Here is a 24,587-nt window from a genome sequence, read left to right as displayed (position 1 = left end):
GGTTTTCAACACCAGCGCAAGTGCGAAAAGTGGTTTTGCAACACTAACACAAGTATGAAAAGTGGTTTTGCAACACTAAGACAAATGCGAATTGTGGTTTTCAACACTGGTGCAAGTGCGAAAAGTGGTTTTGCAACACCAACACAAGTGCGAAAAGTGGTTTTTCAACACTAACATAAGTTTGAAAAGTGTTTTTGGAACACTAACACAAGTGCGAAAAGTGGTTTTGCAACACTAACACAAGTGTGGGAGTGGTCTTGCAACACTAACACAAGTGCGATAAGTGGTTTTCAACACCAGCACGGGCGTGGAAAGTGGTTTTGCAATACTAAACCAAATGCGAAAAGTGGTTTTCAACACTAGCACAAGTGCGGAAAGTGGTTTTCAACGGCAGCAGAAGTGTGGAAATTGGTTTTTGCAACACTAACACAAATGCGAATAATGGTTTACAACACCAGCACGAGTGCGGAAAGTGGTTTGCAACACTAACACAAGTGTGGAAAGTGGATTTGCAACAATAATATGCGGAGACAACCGCTCAGAATACGTGTCAAAATCTCCCTCATGAGGGTCGAATTCATCGATATGGCCGAAAGAAGTCATGGTCGAGATGTTTATCCTCGTCGTCAGGTAAGGTATCTCGACAAACTACGATCGATTGCAGCACACGTTTATTGACTCTGCCGATACAGGCCCGATGAACTGCAGCGCCATCCGAGCTAGGGCGTAGGGATACACATACAATGCGTTCACGGTGTAGGGATACAATGGTGAATAATTTACAGCTTCATACATGACAGGTCCGTTTTATTCAATCCCTCCTCACGTAGAGCGGTGTAACGGTGAGGAAGGGTCCGTTTTATCCAATCCCTCCTCACGTAGAGCGGTGTAATGGTGAGGAAGGGTCCGTTTTATCCAATTCCTCACGTAGAGCGGTGTAACGGTGAGGAAGGGTCTGTTTTATTGAATCCCTCCTCACGTTGGGTGGTGTAACGGTGAGGAATGGTCCATTTTATCCAATCCCTCCTCACGTAGAGCGGTGTAATGGTGAGGAAGGGTCCGTTTTATCCAATTCCTCACGTAGAGCGGTGTAACGGTGAGGAAGGGTCTGTTTTATTCAATCCCTCCTCACGTAGGGCGGTGTAACGGTGAGGAAGGGTCTGTTTTATTGAATCCCTCCTCACGTTGGGTGGTGTAACGGTGAGGAATGGTCCGTTTTATCCAATCCCTCCTCACGTAGAGCGGTGTAACGGTGAGGAAGGGTCTGTTTTATTGAATCCCTCCTCACGTTGGGTGGTGTAACGGTGAGGAATGGTCCGTTTTATTCAATCCCTCCTCACGTTGGGTGGTGTAACGGTGAGGAAGGGTCCGTTTTATCCAATCCCTCCTCACGTAGAGCGGTGTAATGGTGAGGAAGGGTCCGTTTTATCCAATTCCTCACGTAGAGCGGTGTAACGGTGAGGAAGGGCCTGTTTTATTCAATCCCTCCTCACGTAGGGCGGTGTAACGGTGAGGAAGTGTCCCTTTTATCCAATCCCTCCTCACGTTGGGTGGTGTAACGGTGAGGAATTGGTCCGTTTTATCCAATCCCTCCTCACGTTAGGCAGTGTAACGGTGAGGAAGTGTCCGTTTTATCCAATCCCTCCTCACGTTGGGCGGTGTAAGGGTGAGGAAGTGTCCCTTTTATCCAATCCCTCCTCACGTTGGGTGGTGTAATGGTGAGGAGAAGCCGTTTTATCCAACCCTCGTCATGTAGGGCGGTGTAACGGTGAGGAGGTATCCGTTTTATCCAATCCCTCCACACGTTGGGCGGTGTAAGGGTGAGGAAGTGTCCCTTTTATCCAATCCCTCCCCACGTTGGGCGGTGTAACGGTGAGGAAGTGTCCCTTTTATCCAATCCCTCCTCACTTAGAGCGGTGTAACAGTGAGAAGGGGTCCGTTTTATCCAATCCCCCCTCACGTTGGGCGGTGTAACGGTGAGAATGGTCCGTTTTATCCAATCACTCCTCACGTTGGGCGGTGTAACGGTGCTGGAGGATCGGTTTCCACTTTCCTGTGATCGGATCCGGGAATGAGTCTGAGTGAAGCGCACCCTGCGCGTCCAGTAGGTTAAACAAGACGATCGTGGGAAAGCGCGGGACGGGGTGAGTCCGACTCGTACTTCACGACTCATTAAAGAAGAAAGAACACGCGGCACAATCAAAGGATTTTTATCAAAAGGTACGAGTTCTGTTAAAACGAACCTGGCTAATGTAATAATCGCGAGAAGCGTTTACATTGTGATTGTATTTGTATCACTGCATGATATGTTGAGGTGCTCTTGGGGTGTTGCATGGCTAACTCATCGCAGAAAGGGGCTCGCCGTTAAAGCACCACGTGTAGGGGCTCAACGTTAAAGCACCACCTCAGGAAGGGGCTCACCGTTAAAGCACCACGTGTATGGGCTCAACGTTAAAGCACCACCTCGGAAAGGGGCTAACTCAAAGCACCACCTCAGGAAGGGGCTCACTGTCAAAGCACCACCTCGGGAAGGGGCTCACTGTCAAAGCACCACCTTGAGAAGGGGCTCACTGTCAAAGCATCACCTCAGGAAGGGGCTCACCGTTAAAGCACCACATGTATGGGCTCACCCTTAAAGCACCACATGTGGGGGCGCACGGTCAAAGCACCACCTCGGGAGGGGGCTCACTGTCAAAGCACCACCTCGGGAGGGGGCTCACTGTCAAAGCACCACCTCGGAAATGGGCTCACTGTCAAAGCACCACCTCGGGAAGGGGCTCACTGTCAAAGCACCACCTTGGGAAGGGGCTCACTGTCAAAGAATCACCTCAGGAAGGGGCTCACCGTTAAAGCACCACGTGTATGGGCTCACCGTTAAAGCACCACCTCGGGAAGGGGCTCACTGTCAAAGCACCACCTCGGGAAGGGGCTCACTGTCAAAGCACCACCTCGGGAAGGGGCTCACTGTCAAAGCACCACCTCGGGAAGGGGCTCACCGTTAAAACACCACGTGTGGGTGCGCACGGTCAAAGCACCACCTCGGGAAGGGGCTCACTGTCAAAGCACCACCTCGGGAAGGGGCTCACTGTCAAAGCACCACCTCAGGAAGGGGCTCACTGTTAAAGCACCACGTGTGGGTGCGCACGGTCAAAGCACCACCTCGGGAAGGGGCTCACTGTCAAAGCACCACCTCGGAAAGGGGCTCACTGTCAAAGCACCACCTCGGAAAGGGGCTCACTGTCAAAGCACCACCTCGGGAACGGGCTCACTGTTAAAGCACCACCTCGGGAACGGGCTCACTGTTAAAGCATCACCTCAGGAAGGGGCTCACCATTAAAGCACCACATGTAGGGGGTAACCGTTAAAGCACCACGTGTAGGGGCTCACCGTTAAAGCACCACGTGTATGGGCTCACCGTTAAAGCACCACGTGTATGGGCTCACCGTTAAAGCACCACATGTAGGGGCGCACCGTCAAAGCACCACCTCGGGAAGGGGCTCACCGTCAAAGCACCACCTCGGGAAGGGGCTCACTGTCAAAGCACCACCTTGGGAACGGGCTCACTGTTAAAGCACCACCTCGGGAACGGGCTCACTGTTAAAGCATCACCTCAGGAAGGGGCTCACCATTAAAGCACCACATGTAGGGGGTAACCATTAAAGCACCACGTGTAGGGGCTCACCGTTAAAGCACCACGTGTATGGGCTCACCGTTAAAGCACCACGTGTATGGGTTCAACGTTAAAGCACCACTTCAGGAAGGGCCTCACTGTCAAAGCACCTACTCGGGAAGGGGCTCACCATTAAAGCACCACATGTATGGGCTCACCGTTAAAGCACCACATGTATGGGCTCACCGTTAAAGCACCACATGTAAGGGCTCACCGTTAAAGCACCACGGGTATGGGCTCACCGTTAAAGCACCACGTGTATGGGCTCACCGTTAAAGCACCACATGTGGGGGCGCACGGTCAAAGCACCACCTCAGGAAGGGGCTCACTGTCAAAGCACCACCTCGGAAAGGGGCTCACTGTCAAAGCACCACCTCGGGAATGGGCTCACTGTCAAAGCACCACCTTGGGAAGGGGCTCACTGTCAAAGCATCACCTCAGGAAGGAGCTCACCATTAAAGCACCACGTGTAGGGGCTCACCGTTAAAGCACCACGTGTACGGGCTCACCGTTAAAGCACCACGGTTATTGTTGGGGTTCTTGGTGCGGTTCTTATTGGGTTCTTGGTGCGGTTATTGTTGGGGGTTCTTGGTGCGGTTCTTGTTGGGGTTCTTGGTGCGGTTCTTGTTGGGGTTCTTGGTGCGGTTAGTGTGTGGGGTTATTGTTGGGGTTCCTGGTGCAGTTCTTGTTGAAGGTCGTTTTTTTTTTGGAAATGTGCACCCATTGGTCGGACAGCTGCCGAACCACACCCACATCTGCCGCTTGACTCCACCCACTATAGTGCCAAGACGAAATGATATGGCCGCCCTGTTGTTTCTGGGGCCGAGTACATTCGGCCTATATTGGCCTCTGCTGATTATAATACACTGGCTTTGTTCCGTCAGATTGCCGTTGGCTTTGTTTTGGTCAAGTGTTAGATTATTAGGAAGGTTTAATCAAGCCCATATGTGCTTCCTTAAAAAAAAAATCCATTATGTATTTTTTTGGAAATGAGCCATTTCTGAGTTTCCCAATCGGCCCTTTGTGGGATTTCTAAACCCTTTCCGTTGTCCCGTACCTCGAATCACCACGTCCAGGTTTTATCAACAAAAGGTTTATTACTACAGAGAGCAGGAGGGTGGAAATTTGCTCACTGAATACACCTCTGGCATTTTTGAGGTTAGAGCTGTAGATCTACTGTAATCTATACACCCCACAAAGAATAATAACGTAACCCTTCCCACCGCTCCTGCCCGGAGTGGGTGCACCAGGTTCCTGAAACCAGACCCAGCTGTCTGTCAGACTTGTAATTGATATTGAACCAAATAGGGAAGACCCTTGGAGATTAATTGTATACCTTTAACAGCAAGGGTGACGTTATAGAGTGGACAGAGGAGGCGAAAAACTATATTTTGTGTAGGTCGATGTTTGTGACCACAGTGCGGTCATTCTTGTTAAACTTTGGAATGTGACCTGGTAAATTGCATTGTATGTGAGGGGCCATGGAGATTATTTACTACCCTTACCAAAGGAGAGGGTATTGTATCTTGTTCTGTTTGTTTGTTTGTTTGTTTGTCCACACAATATGCTAACGGTGACCAAAAACACCATCTCTTTTTTTTCAACCGAGTTTGTCTCTAAAGTATGTGCAATTAGAATGTTAGTACGTCTATAAAGTATGTGCAATTAGAATGTGATTACGTCTATAAAGTATGCGCAATTAGAATGTTAGTACGTCTATAAAGTACGTACAATTAGAATGTGAGTATGTCTCTAAAGTATGTGCAATTATAATGTGAGTACGTCTATAAAGTATGTGCAATTAGAATGAGTACGTCTATAAAGTATGTGCAATTAGAATGTGAGTACGTCTATAAAGTAATTAAAGTATGTGCAATTGGAATGTGAGTACGTCTATAAAGTATGTGCAATTAGAATTTGAGTACGTCTATAAAGTATGTGCAATTAGAATGTGAGTATGTCTATAAAGTATGTGCAATTAGAATGTGAGTACGTCTATAAAGTACGTACAATTAGAATGTGAGTACGTCTCTAAAGTATGCGCAATTAGAATGTGAGTACGTCTATAAAGTATGTGCAATTAGAATGTGAGTACGTCTATAAAGTAATTAAAGTATGTGCAATTGGAATGTGAGTACGTCTATAAAGTATGTGCAATTAGAATTTGAGTACATCTATAAAGTATGTGCAATTAGAATGTGAGTATGTCTATAAAGTATGTGCAATTAGAATGTGAGTACGTCTATAAAGTATGTGCAATTAGAATGTGAGTACGTCTATAAAGTATGCACAATTAGAATGTGAGTACGTCTATAAAGTACGTACAATTAGAATGTGAGTACGTCTATAAAGTATGTGCAATTAGAATGTGAGTACGTCTATAAAGTATGCACAATTAGAATGTGAGTACGTCTAGTGCAATTGGAATGTGAGTACGTCTATAAAGTATGTGCAATTAGAATGTGAGTATGTCTATAAAGTATGTACAATTAGAATGTGAGTACATCTATAAAGTAATTTAAGTATGTGCAATTGGAATGTGAACTGTACGTCTATAAAGTAATTAAAGTATGTGCAATTAGAATGTGAGTACGTCTATAAAGTATGTACAATTAGAATGTGAGTACGTCTATAAAGTATGCACAATTAGAATGTGAGTACGTCTATAAAGTATGCACAATTAGAATGTGAGTACGTCTATAAAGTATGTACAATTAGAATGTGATTATTGTCGTGTGATTCCCTCAGGTGAACACCACAGGGATCACGAATGGCCAATAGCGAGCTTTTACTCCGAAGCGTTCAGTTCAATTGCGGACTTCACTTTATCTATGCGGGGGAAGAAAGGGGAGGAAGCTAAAGCGCTTACCTGAGCGATCCTGCCGGGCAGTCCTCAACCTACAGAAAATAACTCGAACAAACACTGGGTTTAGAAATGTACAAGAAAAATAACAAAAGGATTTATTAAAACAGATGCCGATAACAAGAAAACGCGACGGTAAAACGAAGTTCCTAAATGGAGTACGTCTATAAAGTATGTACAATTAGAATGTGAGTATGTCTGTAAAGTATGTACAATGGAACCACATGAAACAAGTGTGGGTGAGAGTATGCAACCTTCGATTGCTCGTTATAGTTTTTCTTTGTTTGGTTTTGCTTTATTTCATTTTTATTTTGTTTTGATATATATTTTATTGTAATGTAAACTGTACCAATCTGGCTGTCCTATTTGTAAGTATTAGTGGATTATTAGACAAGATGAGATCAACATGCACAAGGTATTTCTTTCATTAGAAACAATTACATGGCTTTTGCAGATGTGACATGACCCAATTAATTTTGCTCTTACGATTATACCGGCTGATGAAATGTACGTTCCCAAAATGTAATTGGGGATGGATTACACGTGCCTCGGGTTTTGGGTGGTGACCCAACCATGGGTCCTCCTTCTCCCCTTCCCATCCTGCATTAATACACATCAGTGAGTGACGTCACAGTGCATTTAGTCCAAGCCATTTAGCCCAAATATGGGGCCAGATAGGAAAAAACTGCAACACTACATATCAGTGCGAAATTGTATGCAGTAATATATACCAGATAACATATCAAAAGTCTAAAGCTCTAAAAATATGGGGTGTCTGTCAAAATCACTGGTACATGGACCCCCCTTTTCATCCTTTTGCGGTACGATTTGTTCACATTTTGCGATACATTCCGAGCACATGGTATATAATTATACTTTTAATATCAGGAATTACAGCATGTTACAGCCCCAGTACGGCCCGTACGGAACAAAAAAATAAGCATGTAAACAAAATTCCCAATAGCTAAATACTGATCACTGATATGCAAATACATGAATCACTTGTCATGACTGTTTCAGAATTATGGCACATTTTGTTGATTAAAATCACAGACTCATAATAAAATCACATATAGAGAAACTAATAATACTGACTCATAAAATACTGTCGGAAGTCAAGGATTCGCTTAAAAGTAAAAAAAATGTCCACAATTAACTAATTCAGCTGCATGTAACAGTCTATAACAACAGTCCACTACCTAATCATCATTTTCCTCGTCATCGTCGTCGCTGAAACTGTCCAGGACGGAGTTGGTGCAGCCAGATCCACGGCACTGACCACAAGCAGGAGAACACTCCAAGTTGTTCTTGCGGCATGTACACCGTGCGGAACCACAATCGGTCGAACAGTTGCACCGGATAACATTCAACAAATCCTGAGGTGCTGGAGGGAGGTCGGTCATAACAGGAACAAGATTGCCGTCGCTCATTCTCCAGCCCCAATCCACTGGTTGTAGGCTGTTGTTTCCTTTCCACTGCTGTATTTGCAGATACACCCGTCTGCTGTGATATCTCGCTGCAGCAGATGTGGGTGGTAAGGTCTGTGGGAGTATCTTCGAAGTCTTGACTGCGACCTGTTCACAAAACCGCTTGTACCTGAGGGAATCCAAACTTTCATCAGGTTTACCCTTGTAGAGACACACGAGTGCTATCTCTCCTGCAGCCTCGACCACATCTGGTGATGCATCCTCAGCCAAGAACTGTTGGGATTGAGTTTGGAAGAGTGTGCTCATCATGAATTTCTTCAGTGACGCTCCTTTGCCAAGGCCGTACAGTCGAGACGTCGTGTCACATCCCAATACTGCGTGTATGAATAGGATGCTTTCACACACAGCTGCACCTAGCTGACGTTTCATGGACTTCACATTCCAGTGTGGTTTGGTTTTGTAGTGGATTTTGCCTGACTATACATAAACAAGTCGTGTGCTTCTAGGTTTGCGTAGAAGCAGAGTAGGACGATCAGATCTGTGTCTTCTCCTATAAGTTCGCCGAACTGACTGCGGTCTGGACGATTAGCAGGTCAGCATCTTCCTGGGAATGATGGGTCTGGCATCCAGAAAGCCGGAGGTATCTGCTCAACATGTTGATGAACTTCTGTTTGTTGTTGAGGTTTCCCAGGAAGATGTCTTTCTTCATGGTCAACTTCATGTCATCAGTGAAAGTCACTTCTGGTCCACCTCTACCTGCTGCTCGCCTCTGGTGGGTCATGTGCTTGGTTGATTGACCAAGATATCCATCAAATATTACGATGGCCTTTCCGTACTTTCTTGTAACATAGTCACAGTGGAGCATGCAGATCTCTCGATATGTTGGTGAACCACGTGGCCATGGTATACGGTGCAGCAGACTTCCACCATCGAAGACATACTGGATTTCGCTGATTGCGAAATATACTGTAGACCATATACTGTAGACCAGATAGCATCTCCGAGTACGGACTTCTGGGCTTCACGTAGCATCAGCTTTTCATCAAACAGCGCAGGTGGATGAGGGCATAACTCAAAGCGAAACATCTCTTCCTTATCTTCAGCAGATTTTGAGATGATGATGAGACGCTGGAATAGCAGTTCTGGGTCTATCTGTACCTGGTCTTTACCAACTCGCACAGATGATCTGGCCTTCAGAAATGTGGTGGCTTGGTCTTTGCACTTGAACGTGTAGTGGACAACTGACTGATTTGTCATGGAGTGCATGATCTTGTCTCCAATGAGCTTGGCATTGTCGACATCAACCTTACTGCCAGCGTTGACACCAGTCATTATGTTCCTGAGGGATGGATGACACTTGAAAGGATTTCTGTCAACTAGAGCGACCTGTAGTGTACTTGTATCTTGCATGTCGCGATGCTGCCTGGTTTTGCCCATCTCTTTGTTCTGTTCACCTGTGCTGTACTTCACTCCAGTGAGCTCTTGCATCGATCTGTTCGTCTCCGAACAAGCCGGTATGGACAAAAGCCACGTTAACCGTTGTTGCTCTGTCATTCCTCTTCCTCTTGTTAACCCCCCGCTGGTCTTCATACTTCTCATGAGTACTTGCTCAATCATCAGGTCTGAGGAAATTCCAGCCCAAGCTCTACTACTTCTTCGGGCGACATGGAAGCCCTGAGTAAACTTACGGTGCACATCTGGATAGTCCTGTTCTAAGCTGTGCATTATTTGCAGGTAAATCCTGGCAGACTTAGCATAGAGTGAATGACCTGAGGCTGCTACATATGGTAACATATCAGATACAGCTTCGAGGTGCAGGGACCAGTTTCCCATACGCTCAGCTTTGATGAATTTTCTTAAGATCTTCACCATATCCATATACTGTAACCACAGTTTCGCTGTTCGGTCTTTGGTCAATGATTCTGTCTGTGTTTGAAAGACTTTGCTGATCTTGTCAAGGATTGGATCACTTGCTACATCGTTGGAAGATCGTGTGCCTTTCATCAACGCATCATACAGGGTCCTTGCTTTACTCACATCTGGATGAATCACATCATCATCGGCCAAGCCACTCATTGCATCTTCATCCCGAACTGGCAAGTCTTCTGCAGTTCTGTATTGTGTTCCTCCAAGAGGATCAGACAGGAGGAGTGCATTCAGGACAGCATCCAGGAGGATGTGTGCCCGTACAGCCCTGGAAATTGCTTTTCCTGTTAGGATGTGATCCACTGCATTTGGTGCGTATATGAGTTCTAGCAGCTCCTTCAACCCAGAACCACCCATGAGGTGCCCTATGCTGCCAAGGAAGCTCATTTCCATATGAAAGGCACCTAGCCTTACCACAATACGTCGCATGGGGCTTCCATCTGGCTCCGAGAGAATGATCGACAATGCCTTCCACCATAGTGGCTGATCAAAGGTGATGGTAGGTACATTATGTTGTTTAGCATGTTGCGCAATGTAGTTGAGAGTGGAGTAGATGCATGTAGTGTCGCTCGAGCTCAAATCAATCATTGGGAGAAACAGGACAGACGATTTTGAATGCTGGACACCACGATGTAAGAGTTGCATCATCCCGGACCATGCAGGTCTTGGTATCTTGAACAGCAGTGACGTCTTCCACAGTACATCAAGGTTGACCTGGAACAGTCTGTATTGGGTCACTGCGCTGGTCACTAACAACATTAATAGTCCGACTTCCCTTTTCACGAAGTGTCACTACTGGATTATCGTTGTTGGTGGATTCATTGCAGAACACATTGGGATTGTTGTTGGTGGATTGGGAAAACCACATTTCCAAGCTGGCCTCCAAAGCCAGTCGCCGACTGGGCATCCTCCGTCGTGCGAAGTCCTTCCTTGGCACACCTGAGCTCCTCACCACATACAAGGCTTTCATCCGCAGCTCAATGGAATACTGTTCCCCCCTCTGGGCTGGTGCTCCTGCCTCACACCTTGCTCGGCTTCACGCTGTTGAGGCCAAAGCTTTCAGAATCATTGGAATCTCCTGCGATGTAGTCAACGCCGAGGGCCTTTCACTCACTCACCGCAGGCAGGTTGGTGGTCTTTCTGTCTTCTACCGACTCCTCTCCGGCCTTGCTCCCCCAGCTCTCTCTGTGCTCTGTCCCCCCAATATTCCTTCAGGTCGCACAAGATCTGCCTGCAACCCTCTTATGGTTAAACTGCCAAAGTCTAGGCTCTCTGCTCACCTTCACTCTTTCATTCCCCTTTTCTCCCGCCTCTGGAACAAACTCCCCCACTCCCTTCAATCCCACTCCTCCCTCCAGGTCTTTAAAACAGCTGTTCACCACCATCTCTTATCGTCCCCCATCGAAAACCTTGATCTTTTCTACCCCCGGTAATTCACCCCAGAGTCCTTGCAGTGTTCATATGTTTGAATCCTCTCCCACCTCCCCCCCAAGTCCTCCTGATGTCCCTGCTCTCAAATGTTGTGTTTGTGTCCTTCCCCCTCTTCCCCCTCTCTTTTGTGTCCTTCCCCCTCTCTCCCCATCTTGTCTGCCGCTCCCCTTGTTTTTTGTGTTTTGTGTGTCGGTTTGTCTTTTTGTGTGATTAATGTTAGCTCTTTCACGAGCCTCGATCTTGTATACAAAAAAAAAAAAAAAAAAAAAAAAAAAAAAACACGAATTGGCCGCCATTCTTCAGGGTTGGATTACCTGCAAATATAGAAAAGTTGAATATACTATTACTGTATGTTATTGCCAATAGACCTAAACATACTAAATACATGTCATTGATGGGATTAAAAACTAAGATATATATGGTTCACAAACAAATAATGATGTACCGTCGCTTGCTGTGGAGTGAGCAGTCTTTGTAAAACGGGGTGTGGTTAAATAAGACACTAAAACAGTAAAAACTTCACTTATATATATACAATATTGTACAGTATGATATCCTTTATTTATTATATCGTGCTAGTGATTAGGTCCAGTGTATAAAATAAGCAATAGAAGTTCAGAGAGCGACAATAATCATAGCATGCGGCATATGTACGTCTTTTAACATGGGGCTAAATGGAGAAAACTTGATTGCATAATTTGAGAGTCACCCCATATTTTTAGACCTTTATACTTTTAGTATGTTATAAAGGTACCTTGAGGGTAATCAATACTAATGAGATCGGTAGTGTTGCAGTTTTTTCCCCGTCAAATGCTAAATGGCTTGGACTAATTATGCTAAGTATGCATCAGGTCAAAGTCAGGTCATGTCAGGTCTAGATTTCAGCATATATTCTTGTTAACCCACCACATGCACAAAGTGAAAAGCAGGGTTAAGCTCACTGCAGTCTGTCTGTCTGTCTGTCTGACTTTAGATGTCAATTTATGATGGAGGAACCACTTAATTTCAATTGAATGTTATATTTTGATCACTGTAGAACACGAATCGGAACATAAATCAGAACACGAACATGCAGTATACCAGTACTTTGGCTCTGAATTTGGCAAATTGTATGGAATCCTGTCTCGATTGCCCATGCACGCAGAGAGGTAACTGCCTGTCTGGCATTCAAACAAAATTGTAAATCATTCCAAACAGGAAACACTGTTTCTAGGGACGTCATGAAAGACATAAACAGGCACGAATAACTAATCTGAAGTGTTAAATAAGGCGGTGTAAAAGATGCTGCATCAATGGCGGTAAACTTCCGACAAAATGTCTTTTCTGTAACCTTAAAACTTTTATTTTATTTCCATTGAAATATATATTTGAACATTGGAGAACATAAATCGCCTTCTTGGCACTTTTTAAAACCTTCAGTTTACTTGTGCTTGGACAAAATATTATGCCATTTTACACCATCTTAACCAATCAAATTTTCCGCTTGCACTCTCAGCGTTGGGGAATATCGGGATTCAGAAAAAATTGCGGCACATAGGAAATATAGATCATGCTCGGAAACGCAAAGCAAGCGTTTAAGAGAGCCTTCCCTCGTCCATTTTCTCGAGATCGTGTGGGGTGAGGTGTTCTATGATCTCTCTAATTGGTACTATGATGATGTTCATTTAATATTTTATTATGTTCTCCAAAAAAACGAAACTCTGCATGATAAACAACAATGCTTTACTGAAAAAAATGTTTAATTTTGAAATGAAAGCGACAGTGACAACAATTTAGAACAAGGTGGTGCAATTTACTGGCAAGACCATAATTACCCTCGCCAGAAGAGAGGGTATTGCATTTGAGTGCGTTTGTCTGTCTGTCTGTCTGTCTGTCTGCCTGTTTGCTTGTCTGTTTGTATGTCTGTTTGTCCGCACAGAATAAATATGATTTTCACTGCAACCGTTGGTCAGTTTGACAGGAAATTTTAGCCATAGCTGGGCCCCCTCCTGTAGAAGTTTTAATGATAGTTATGACGTCATAGGTCACGTGGTATGGGCGCCATCCTGGAAAAACCGAAAACACTTTGCACCTATATCTCCGAAAGTGCTGCATAGAAAACTGGAACGGCACTCAGTAGAGAGCATACCTCCGCCAGGTGAACAGTTTATGTTTTGTATCCCAGAGTAGAGCAGAGAATCACAATACAGAATCACATTTAATCAAAATCATCAGTCCACAACTTTTTAAGATATCCTGCTATGTATCGTTTTTGGCCCTATCTACCAATGGTGAAGAATCACTTAAGAAATTCTACTAGCTGGATCCGGATCCGGATCTTCACCAAAATTTAATCAATTCTTCCTTGTCACAAACACTACCTCTCTGCCACATTACGTCAAAATCCATCCACAACCTTTTGAGATATCCTGGTATATATTGCTTTTAGTCCTATCACTCAATGGTGAAGGATCATTAAAAAAATTAAATAATTGTCATATCCGAATCGATGTTCAGATCTTCACCAAAATTGAATCGATTCTTCCTCGTCACACACACAACCTCTCCACCAAATTTCATCCAAATTTATCCACAACGTTTTGAGATATCCTGCTATGTATCGTTTTTGGCCCGATCCCCCAATGATGAAGAATCACATAAACAAATCTACGAGCTGGATCCGAACCCGGATGTTTACCAAAATCTAATCATTTCGCCATTGTCACATACACTACCTCTCTGCCAAATTTCGTCCGAATCTGTCCACAACCTTTTGAGATATCCTGCTATGTATCGTTTTTGGCCCTATCTCCCAATGGTGAAGAATCACTTAAAGAAATCTACGAGCTGGATCCGAACCCGGATGTTCACCAAAATCTAATAATTTCGCCATTGTCACATACACTACCTCTCTGCCAAATTTCGTCCGAATCTGTCCACAACCTTTTGAGATATCCTGCTATGTATCGTTTTTGGCCCTATCTCCCAATGGTGAAGAATCACTTAAAGAAATCTACGAGCTGGATCCGAACCCGGATGTTCACCAAAATGTAATCATTTCGCCATTGTCACATACACGACCTCTCTGCCAAATTTCGTCCGAATCTGTCCACAACCTTTTGAGATATCTTGTTCACAGACAGACAGACAGACAGGGGTGAAAACATAACCTCCATCCACGTTTGATAAGGAGGTAAAAATTGAGACATGGCTCATTGTAAAGAACTCTCCATGGGGAATAACATATGTTAATGATGATGTCATATGTGCCTCCATTATGATGTCATAATTCAACAAGTACAAAACTTCATCCGATCAAGATTACATTTGTTGAGCGTCATCTGGGGATAAATTGGCGGGAAAATAATAATGATGATGACGTCATCGGTCACGTGGTTCGGCCACACTATTTATTTTAACACAAAAGCCTTAAAAACCACTAAAGACACGTCCTCGTGAGGGTCTGCAATCTCCGATTGCTCTTTGTTGGTTGTCATTTGCATTGCAAGGTGCAGGCAGGTTCTGCACAGAAACCACTACACCTCGATCACATCGGTCTTTTTCTGTATTTAATTTGGCTAAACCTGTCAATGATTTTCGAGAAGTCAGGTCCTCTCAGTCCTTCGCTCTAGAGTCTAGATGCTCATGATTGAAAGACTATTAAGTTGATCTTGTCCCGTTCGGTTCCTGACCCCATCTTTGAGAAGGACCACTCACCCTCAGCACTGCGATTTGATACCATCATCGACAGATATATCCAAAGAGCTATTTCAATGTTAGGAAATGTTCTCAGCTCTGCTGACTTTGTTTGTTCGTGTGAGGTTTGACGCATCGGGAAGCTCCTCTGGGATGAATTGTACTCGTTGTGGCCACGCAGTTAAATTGATGAACTAACCCACCAATAAGTTAATGCACCCCTGCATTGGCCCCCATTTGGGCTTGGACCTTGGGCAACCTTCCCATCTGCCATCCCCTTAATCCGTCATCGAGTGTAATGTACGACAATTTATTACAATTGGGATCATAGATGACCCCAAGTCTGGCACGTAGAACTTGGAAGTGCTGTGACATTTGCCTTTCAGGCCCTCCTGCACTGCTCAGAATTCTGACGTTTCTTCACGTTATTGATAGTTGGTCTGTGATTCAGAACAAGTCTTGCTGCGCCCATGTATCTGCAGGCCAAATTTACTGATCTGTCCGCATTTACAAAGTACACAATTGCTAAATGTCTCGGTGAACAGTATAGAATATTCAGCCAAATGGACAGTTTTGTGTATTGTACATTTCTGTACATTTCTTCCCCACTCTCCACCTCCCCCGCCCCTCCCCACCACTTCCTTTTCCTCCACCTCGTTTACCCTGCCCTTCCTTACAGTGCTTGCGAGCTTTTGTGCCTTGCTCAGCCAACGTGGCTCTCTGAACAAGTAAGGAAATGTATGGTACAAGCAGATAACAACGAGAACGTCGTGGGCTTTTGAACTTGATCATTGCGGACGATGAATAGCTGATGTACTTTCTGGCCGGCAACGGTTTTTCAAATATTAACGACGGTAGGAACAATTTAATTGCCATATCTTGTGCAGTGTTTTTGGCTAGCGTTGCTTTCCCAAATGTAGACTTAAATAGTCACTTCGTTTTACCAAAAATGTGTTCAGGTAAGAGATGAAGGAAACATATTTGGACGGTTTGCAATCGACTGCCATTTTCAGTGGGCTTTTCCTGTCTCAGCTGTTTGCTTGTGAATCTTTAAAGTTTGATCATAGCACGTGTAGTCAGGTTCACTATGTTTTTTTCGTTCAAAATTTTTGGAGATTAGCAAAACTATACATTTTTGGAATATTCAGAGCATGAGGAATCCAAAAATTAATGTTTACATTTGCGTAGACACCTTTGCGAAAATGACACTCAGGACAGTGATGAAGATCTGTAAAAGCATATTCCTGAACGGTATAGACCTCGTAGATCCTGTGTATAGGACTTATAGTTCAATCTGATACTAACAAGGCTGCTTTCTTGCTTTATAAACCCATACCTATAACTTCAAAGGACTTGCAATATCATGTATTATGTAATACATTTATATCACAAATATAAAGACAATGGTTTTCAATTACCTTTGTTTGTTGCTTTTCTATAATCCTGAGCACTATTTTGAGGCCTTTATTGGATCCATTGACCCAGAAAACATAGGATTAGCATATTTAATCACGTTTCTAGGTTGACTAGAAGCCGAGATAGCGCAAAATATGTATTTTATGGCGGCCATTTTGAAAATCAAAAATGGCGGCCATACAGGTGTCTGTGCAAATGCCAACATTTATTTTGGGATTCTCCATGCTCTGATGATTCCAAAAATGTACAGGTTTTCTAATCTCCCAAATTTTTGAACGAAATTATATTTGTTAACATAGTGAACCTGACTATCTTCATCATTGCCCTGGGTGTCATTTTCGCAAAGGTGTCTGTGTAAATGCCAACATTAATTTTTGGATTCCTCACGCTCTGAATATTCCAAAAATGTATAGTTTTGCTAATCTCCAAAAATTTTGAACAAAATTATATTTGTTAACATAGCGAAGCTGACTGGTGATCAAGTTTTCATAGTTGTGCACAATTTATCATGATGCAAAAAGAAACATCATTAGAAAACATGAAAAAGCAATCGATTCCACACAGTTGAGCTCACTTGACACGTTTACAACTTGGTAGTACAATTGGAGCTGTGTATGACATTGTTTGGTGACAATGGAGAAGTAACCATCATTTTGTCCTTTTTTGTACAAGGGAAGTGCCAGCGGTGGCAGCAGGCTTTGCTAGAATTACGACAGGAAGGCAGCGTTTACACAACTGTGGCCGGAAATTCTCGATGACTGTTCATACTGTGTGATGTAATCCTGTTTGAGAAGTGAAAAGTCGCAATTAAATTAATTTCACAGATTTTGTTCATGGAACGCACAAGAGTGACAAAATCAATCGAGCATACGTTATTGAATTGGTTGCACATGACGAAGCCGAGTGAAGTTTTAAAACTTATGAAAGTATGGGAAATCTGATGGGTGGAGTCTCTGGAAGACGATGGAGAAGTATCCAACGAAGATGCGCCTCAGAATGAGATCTACATGCTCACATTGAGAGCGGTAATGGTGGTAGGGGAGTGGTTCATCACATATGGAATTCGCTTGGCAGAAGAAGCAAATTTAAGTTGTTCACCGTAGGTTTATAAAATCGTGGAGTCGAGTATAGAATATGTTTTGTTTAAAGTTATTGGGAAAATTTAGTTTAATTCCATCTCTCGCATGATCAGGATGAGCTGATGAATTTGGTCTGCTGTATGAATCGTTATCAGGGTGATACAACAAACAACAACAGGTATTTTAAGGCCATTTTCCCTGCAAGAGCGGGGGTTAGCCTTGCGGTCCCCATGACAATCTTCTCCATTTTGCCCTATTTTCTGCATCTCCCCTTGTTAACCCCCTTGCCCGCATTTCTTCTTCCACCATCTTTACCAAGTCTTTCTCGGTCTTCCCCGTCCTCTACTTCCTTCTACATTCATTTCCATCACTCTTCTCAACCAGTCACTTTCATCCTTCCTCAACACATGACCAAACCATCTCAAACTGTTTCTCTTCACAGCATCCATCACAGGCTCTATTCCCATCATCTTTCGCAATTCATCATTCCTCTCTCTCAACGATACTCCACACATCCACCGAACCATTCGCATTTCCACTCTTCCCAGCCTTCGTTGCTGCTCTACGTTCATTACCCATGTCTCGCTCCCATAAATCATAACACTTCTCACACATGCAGCATACACCTTTCCCTTCAGCTTCAACAACACTCCCCTCCTCGTCAGCACGCCACTTAGTTCCCGAAACTTCTTCCATGCACATCTCACTCTAGCAACCGTTGCCGAGTCTGATCCACCTTCTCCATTCAGCATGTCTCCTAGGCAACAAAATGTTTTCACACCTTCCAGCTTCACGCTGTCTCTAAGATCCAACTCAACATTTCCTCCATGTGCAGCTCCCTCTGTGCACACCTTACACTTGAATGTAGCTGCCACACTGGTTAATGACCCTCTCAAACCACTACATTTTTTATGAATCCACTCAGCGCACATTGTACATTGTGTGTATAAATGGAGTACACACCAACTGCCTCACAAATGGAATTCACCCCGACACCCTTCCTGCACACAGCACACGGCCACTTCCCAGTTCTTTCCACCTCACCACATGCTTTACCACTTGCCATCACCTTCGTTTTTCCGATATTCACCTTCAGACCTTTTGTCTCCATACATTCTTTCCACTTGTTAGTCCCCTACCGGTGTACACCGGAGGGGACTATAGGTTTGCACGCCATCCCTCCGTCCGTCAGTCTGTCAGTCCGTCAGTCCGTCAGTCCGTCAGTCCATCAGTCCGTGACGCAAAGACCAGTTTTCCGGACTTTTTTTCGAAACGCTTATTGCTCATGATTTCATTGGCACATGGTTTCCTTTTGATAAGGTACAGGTCAGGTTCGAACTTCACGACGTTTCGATCATTTTTGACAAAGTTATGGCACTTTGAACTTTGGTAATTTCCCCAACAGTTTTCCAGACGACAGACTGTCGGTAGGGGACATGTATTGCAGCGCAATACTCAGAATGCTTGTTCATCTTCTCCTTCAGTCCATCCATACTTTCTGCAATCAACACAAGATCATCTGCACACAACAACTCCTACGGTAAACCCTACTTTATGTTCTGAGCCAGCACCACCATCACAGCTACAAATAGTAGTGGACTTAGTACCGACCCCTGATGCACTCCCACCTTCACCTCAAATTCACCACTGTTCCCGTCCTTCGTCCTTACAGCTGTGCGTGCTCTTTTGTACATTGCCATCACTACTCTGATCAACCATTCCTCCACTCCTAACTTCCTCAATGCCCATGTCACTACTTCGCGTGGAACCCTATCGAATGCTTTCTCCAGATCAACAAACCCAAGAAACAACTTCTTCCTCTTCTCCATGTACTTCTCCTGCAACTGCCTCACAATAGAAAGCGCATCTGTCGTTCCTCTTCCTGGCATAAATCCAAACTGCATTTCGTCGATCTTCACTTTCTTCCTTATCCTCCTCTCCAACACCCTTTCCAATACCTTCATTCCATGCTCCAATAACTTTATCGCTCGATACGAGCCACAGTCCAGAGGGTCACCTTTCCCCTTGTATAGAGGGACGAGGGTACTCAGTTCCCAATCCACTGGAATGCGGCCTTCTTTCACCACCAGATTGCAGATCTCTGTCATTCTCTTCACACCCCAATTTACCGCTGCCTTCAGCATATCTCCCACAACTCCCGTCGGTCCTCCCGCTTTTCTACTCTTCATTGCTTTTATCGCTTCCTCAACTTCCTTCTCGGTTATCTTCTCTGCCGGTCCTAAAACTGGGTTACTCTCTATGTTGCCATCCCATTCATTCTCTGCATTCAACAGCATTTCCATATATCTCTTTCATCTTCCTTTAATTCCATCTGGGTCCACAACGATTTGTCCCACTTCATCCTTCAAGCAACTCACCCCCATCACATCACACCTCTCTTTCGCTATCTGCTTTGCAATCCTGAATACCGCTCTCTGACCCTCTTCCAAATCCAAGCGTTCTCCAAACATTTTCCTGCATGCCTCTTGCACCTTTGCTACCTCTTCCTTTGCAGCCTTCTTGGCTGCGTTATAACTTTCATGCTCTGCCTGTCCTGCCCCCATACCCTTCGCCTTCTGCCACTCCTTGAACTTCTTCCTCTTCTCGTCAATCTTCTTTCCAACTTCATCATCCCACCACCATGTTTCCGAGTGCCTCGGTGGTCCTTTTGTCCATCCACATACCTCACCAACGGCTCCCAACAGACTATCTTTCATTGACATCCAACCACTTTCAAGCTCAACCACATCATCCTCTACCATACTCAACCTCTCTTTTAATGCCTCCCTCACTGTCACCTCTTTCAACCTCCACACCTTCATTCTTGGTTGGTACTTCACCCGCCGAGCTCTCCTCGCACCTTTCACCCTTATGTTGCAGACAACCAAGTGGTGCTGTGAAACAGCCTCCTCCCCCAGGATCACCTTTGTGTCCCGGAGGTGCCCCCTATCTCGCCTACGCACCATCAGGTAGTCGACGGTTGTCGTCGACCCACCTGACGTGTATGTAACAAGCTTATTATCCTCTTTCTGGAACTGAGTATTACAAATCAACAAATCAACTCCATCAGCAAACTCCAAAATCCTTTCACCAAATCTATTTCTCACACCATATCCGTAACCCCCATGATCTCCCTCAAAACCATCCATACTCCTTCCCACATGTCCATTTAGATCTCGTCCTACCACAACAACTTCCTCATCTTTCACGTTTTCCATCAGCTTCTCTATTGCACACCAGAACTTGTCCTTCTCTTCATCGCTCCGACCAACCTGCGGAGCATATCCCGAGATGACGTTCACCAAGAGCTTTCCAATCATCATTTTCACCATCATCAACCTTTCACTCGCTCTTGTCACACTCACCACACTGTCTACAAACTCCTCAGAAAACAGGACACCAACACCATTCACGCCTTCCGGGCACCCTTGCCACACAAACTTGTATTTCTGTCCCTGCCTACCCTTCACCATTCTCACACCACTTCCCTTCCATCTCGTCTCCTGCACACAACATATGTCCACTCTTCTTCTGACCAATACTTCCTCCACTTCTCCTCATCTCCCTGTTATTGTCCCTACATTCCATGTCCCAAACCTCAGAAACCGATCTCCACGTCGGGCATCAGACGTTTCGTCGTCATAAATGGAGTGATTTCCACCCTTGCTTCGATCGGGTTCCCCACCTTGAGTTTTGACGAGAGGGAGTGGGGTCCCCCACGGGGTACTTCGGGCTGTACCCTGCCCATATGTAGTTGTAATTGTCATGGTTCTCTTTTTGAGGCAATGTTTTTATGGCCGGATGCCCTTGCTGACGCCAACCCTTTTAGTCGACACGCAGGGATGCGGTGTACCTATTCTAAACTGGGGTACACACCGGGTGATAGTTTGCTGTTAATGCGGTGATCCCTTGGATTAGAGCGATACTGTAGGATTTGACAAGGGTACCATTGCATGATTGGTTGTTCTTTTTTTTAATGAAAGTTAACGGTGTCGTACTATCTCATTAACCATCCCTACATGCAATCTTTTCCACCTACTAGTGGGCCCGTTGTCCATTGGACTAAACTTCAATGGGTCTTTACGGTCTTGTAGCATACCTGCCTGCCATACTGCTTGAGCATTCGCTTGCCTTTCACCAATCCCAGGTGTGCTTTGAAGGTTATTATACTTTCATTATTATTATGGCCAAATGGTGCTGCTATTATTATTGTTGTTAATATTATTAGTATTAATTAATATATTCTTTGTTACAATGTTATCATTGTAATTTTTTATTTTGTAATTGAAATGCCATGCCGTGGAAGGACCTATTAAGCTGCTCTATGCACCTCAACATGGCGTGCGTTCAGAAGCATGGGAATTCTTCCAGATTCTTTGTAGTTAATTAGCTTAATCAACTCAAAAGATCATGGCCATCATTTTTGTCTATCATGCTCCACAACAGAAAGCTCCAAGATAACTCCACAAAAACATGCTTCACACACACCTCGTCTATTTATAGTAGATATATGTGTCATGTCCCATCCCTAACTTCATTTACCTGACATAAACTTATTTGACCCTCTTGCTTGCAGGTTACTGTATATCCGCCCCTCCTCTCTCTCTCTCTCTCCCCATTTCCTGTTTGTTTTTTTTCCATCGCTTATTCTGTTGAACCGTTTCCTCACTGCCACCACTATCCGTTCTTTGCCTTTTTACCCACCGTCACCTCACTCTTTCGTGATTCTCAGTCTTGTAAAGAGAAGTAAATAACAACAAGGGATCATTGATGTCCTTGCAGTGTGGTACTCTGCTTGAACAACACCTACAAGGCATGCCATAATAATCCCTAACCTGTTTAGAATCCCGTCCGGGCACGGGCCACTTGCTAGTAATCAAACTATAACGTGACAGTATTCATACTTGCTTTTGAATAATACTGTAAACACAATGCCTCATATTTATCGCAACACCTAGTTCCTTTCTCAAACTCCTCGTGGCATCTTTGTTGTATGCTCTGGCCCTCAATCCCTTCACTCACCTCAGACAACCTCACCTCAGACTGTGCTGGAGATGAGGCAGAATGTCTCACCTCAGTGTTTGCCTCCATATCTCAGGCTCTGTGCCCACCTTACTGCCTCGTAGCAAGCCTGGTGTTAATTTAACAGTTAAGGTGGCTGGCTTAAGATTTGAGGGTCTTGAGTTTGAGCCCCTGTCGTGCAGTTGAAATAATACCAGGTGCGTTGACTCAGCCTGTCATCCTTCCGAAGGTCGGCAAAATGTGTACCAGCTTACTGGTAACGGGGCAGCACAGCCACGCTTCCAGAAAATGTCGCAACCACAGGCTGCATACAAAACAACAACACCCGCCTCGTACCCACTACTTTCTTGACTCTGTGTCTTTCACGCCAGAGAAGGTAGAGAAAGTTATTTCGAGCATTGACTCTGCTTTGTCGATGAGCCCAGAATGCCTCAGAGCCCATCCATGTTCTCAAATCCAGCTCTACTGCTCTTGCTTTACTCTCAGGTATTCTCTTCAGTCTGTCACCTCCCAACTGCCTGGAAGTCACTACCATTCACACAAAGGGTCAATAATAGATCCTCTCCACTACCAGTAAAGTCATGGAATACATTTTTGCTGTTAGCATCAATTTTTTTCATCAAGGCCTGATCTCTAACCATCAGTTTGGAGTATGTCCTCATGATTCAGCTAGCGACATACAACAGCTTCTCTTAACAATGAATGAGCTACTAAATCTCCAACGAGAGTTCAAAATCATCCACTTCAACATACACTACATGACCAGAAGTATGTGGACACCCGAACATCGAACATCTCATTCCAAAATCATGGCCATTAATATGGAGTTGGTCCCCCCCATTGCTGCTATAACAGCCTCCACTCTTCTGGGAATGTTTTCCACTAGATGTTGGAACATTTCTGTGGGGATTTGCTTCCATTCAGCCACGAGCATTAGTGAGGTCGGGCACTGATGTTGGGCGATTAGGCCTGGCTCGCAGTCGGAGTTCCAATTCATCATGAAGGTGTTCGATGTGGTTGAGGTCAGGGCTCTGTGCAGGCCAGTCAAGTTCATCCACACCGATCTCGACAAACCATTTCTGTATGGACCTCGCTTTGTGCATGGGGGCATTGTCATGCTGAAACAGGAAAAGGCCTTCCCCAAACTGTTGCCACAAAGTTGGAAGCACACAATCATCTAGAATGTCATTGTATGCTGTAGCGTTAAGATTTCCCTTCACTGGAACTAAGGGGCCTAGCCCGAACCATGGAAAACAGCCCCAGACCATTATTCCTCCTCCACCAAACTTTACAGTTGGCACTATGCATTCGGGCAGGTAGCGTTCTCCTGGCATCCGCCAAACCCAGATTCGTCCGTCGGACTGCCAGATGGTGAAGCGTGATTCATCACTCCAGAGAACGCGTTTCCACTGCTCCAGAGTCCAATGGCAACAATCTTTACACCACTCCAGCCGACGCTTGGCATTGCGCATGGTGGTCTTGGAGTTGTGTGCGGCTGCTCAGCCATGGAAACCCATTTCCTGAAGCTCCTGACAAACCGTTGTTGTGCTGATGTTGCTTGCAGAGGCATTTTGGAACTCGTTAGTGAGTGTTGCAACCGAGGACAGACGATTTTTACGCGCTACACGCTTCAGCACTCGGCGATCCCGTTCTGTGAGCTTGTGTGGCCTACCACTTCGCAGCTGAGCTGTTGTTGCTCCGAGACATTTCCACTTCACAATAACAGCACTTACAGTTGACCGGGGCAGCTCTAGCAGGGCAGAAATTTGATGAACTGACTTGTTGGAAAGGTGGCATCCGATGATGGTGCCACGTTGAAAGTCATTGAGCTCTTCAGTACAGCCCATTCTACTGCCAATGTTTGTCCATCGAGATTGCATGGCTGTGTGCTTGATTATATATACCTGTCAACAATGGGTGTGGCTGAAACAGCCGAATCCACTCATTAGAAGGGGTGTCTGCATACTTTTGATTATGTAGTGTATCTTGGGTATTCAACACAGTCTGGCATCCTGCTCTACTTGGCCCACCTGTGGCACACAAGGCCACCCTTGTACATGACTTTCTGACTTCCTCCA

The 24,587-nt window shown here is 44.8% G+C and overlaps 1 protein-coding gene across 1 annotated transcript in view; it reads left to right on the top strand.

Annotated features, from left to right (window-relative positions):
- The first annotated feature begins 15,673 nt into the window (after positions 1 to 15,673).
- LOC137439427 (paxillin-like) overlaps positions 15,674 to 24,587 on the top strand; it is a 98,473-nt gene continuing 89,559 nt past the window's right edge. The window contains exon 1 of the mRNA XM_078768219.1: positions 15,674 to 15,720. The gene's annotated coding sequence lies outside the window, so the exon portion shown is untranslated. The remainder of the gene's footprint in view (positions 15,721 to 24,587) is intronic.

This window comes from Myxine glutinosa, chromosome 14 (assembly GCF_964187855.1).
Source record: "Myxine glutinosa chromosome 14, kmMyxGlut1.1, whole genome shotgun sequence".
NCBI classification, from domain to species: Eukaryota; Metazoa; Chordata; class Myxini; order Myxiniformes; family Myxinidae; genus Myxine; species Myxine glutinosa.
This window is presented reverse-complemented; position numbering and strand designations above follow the sequence as displayed.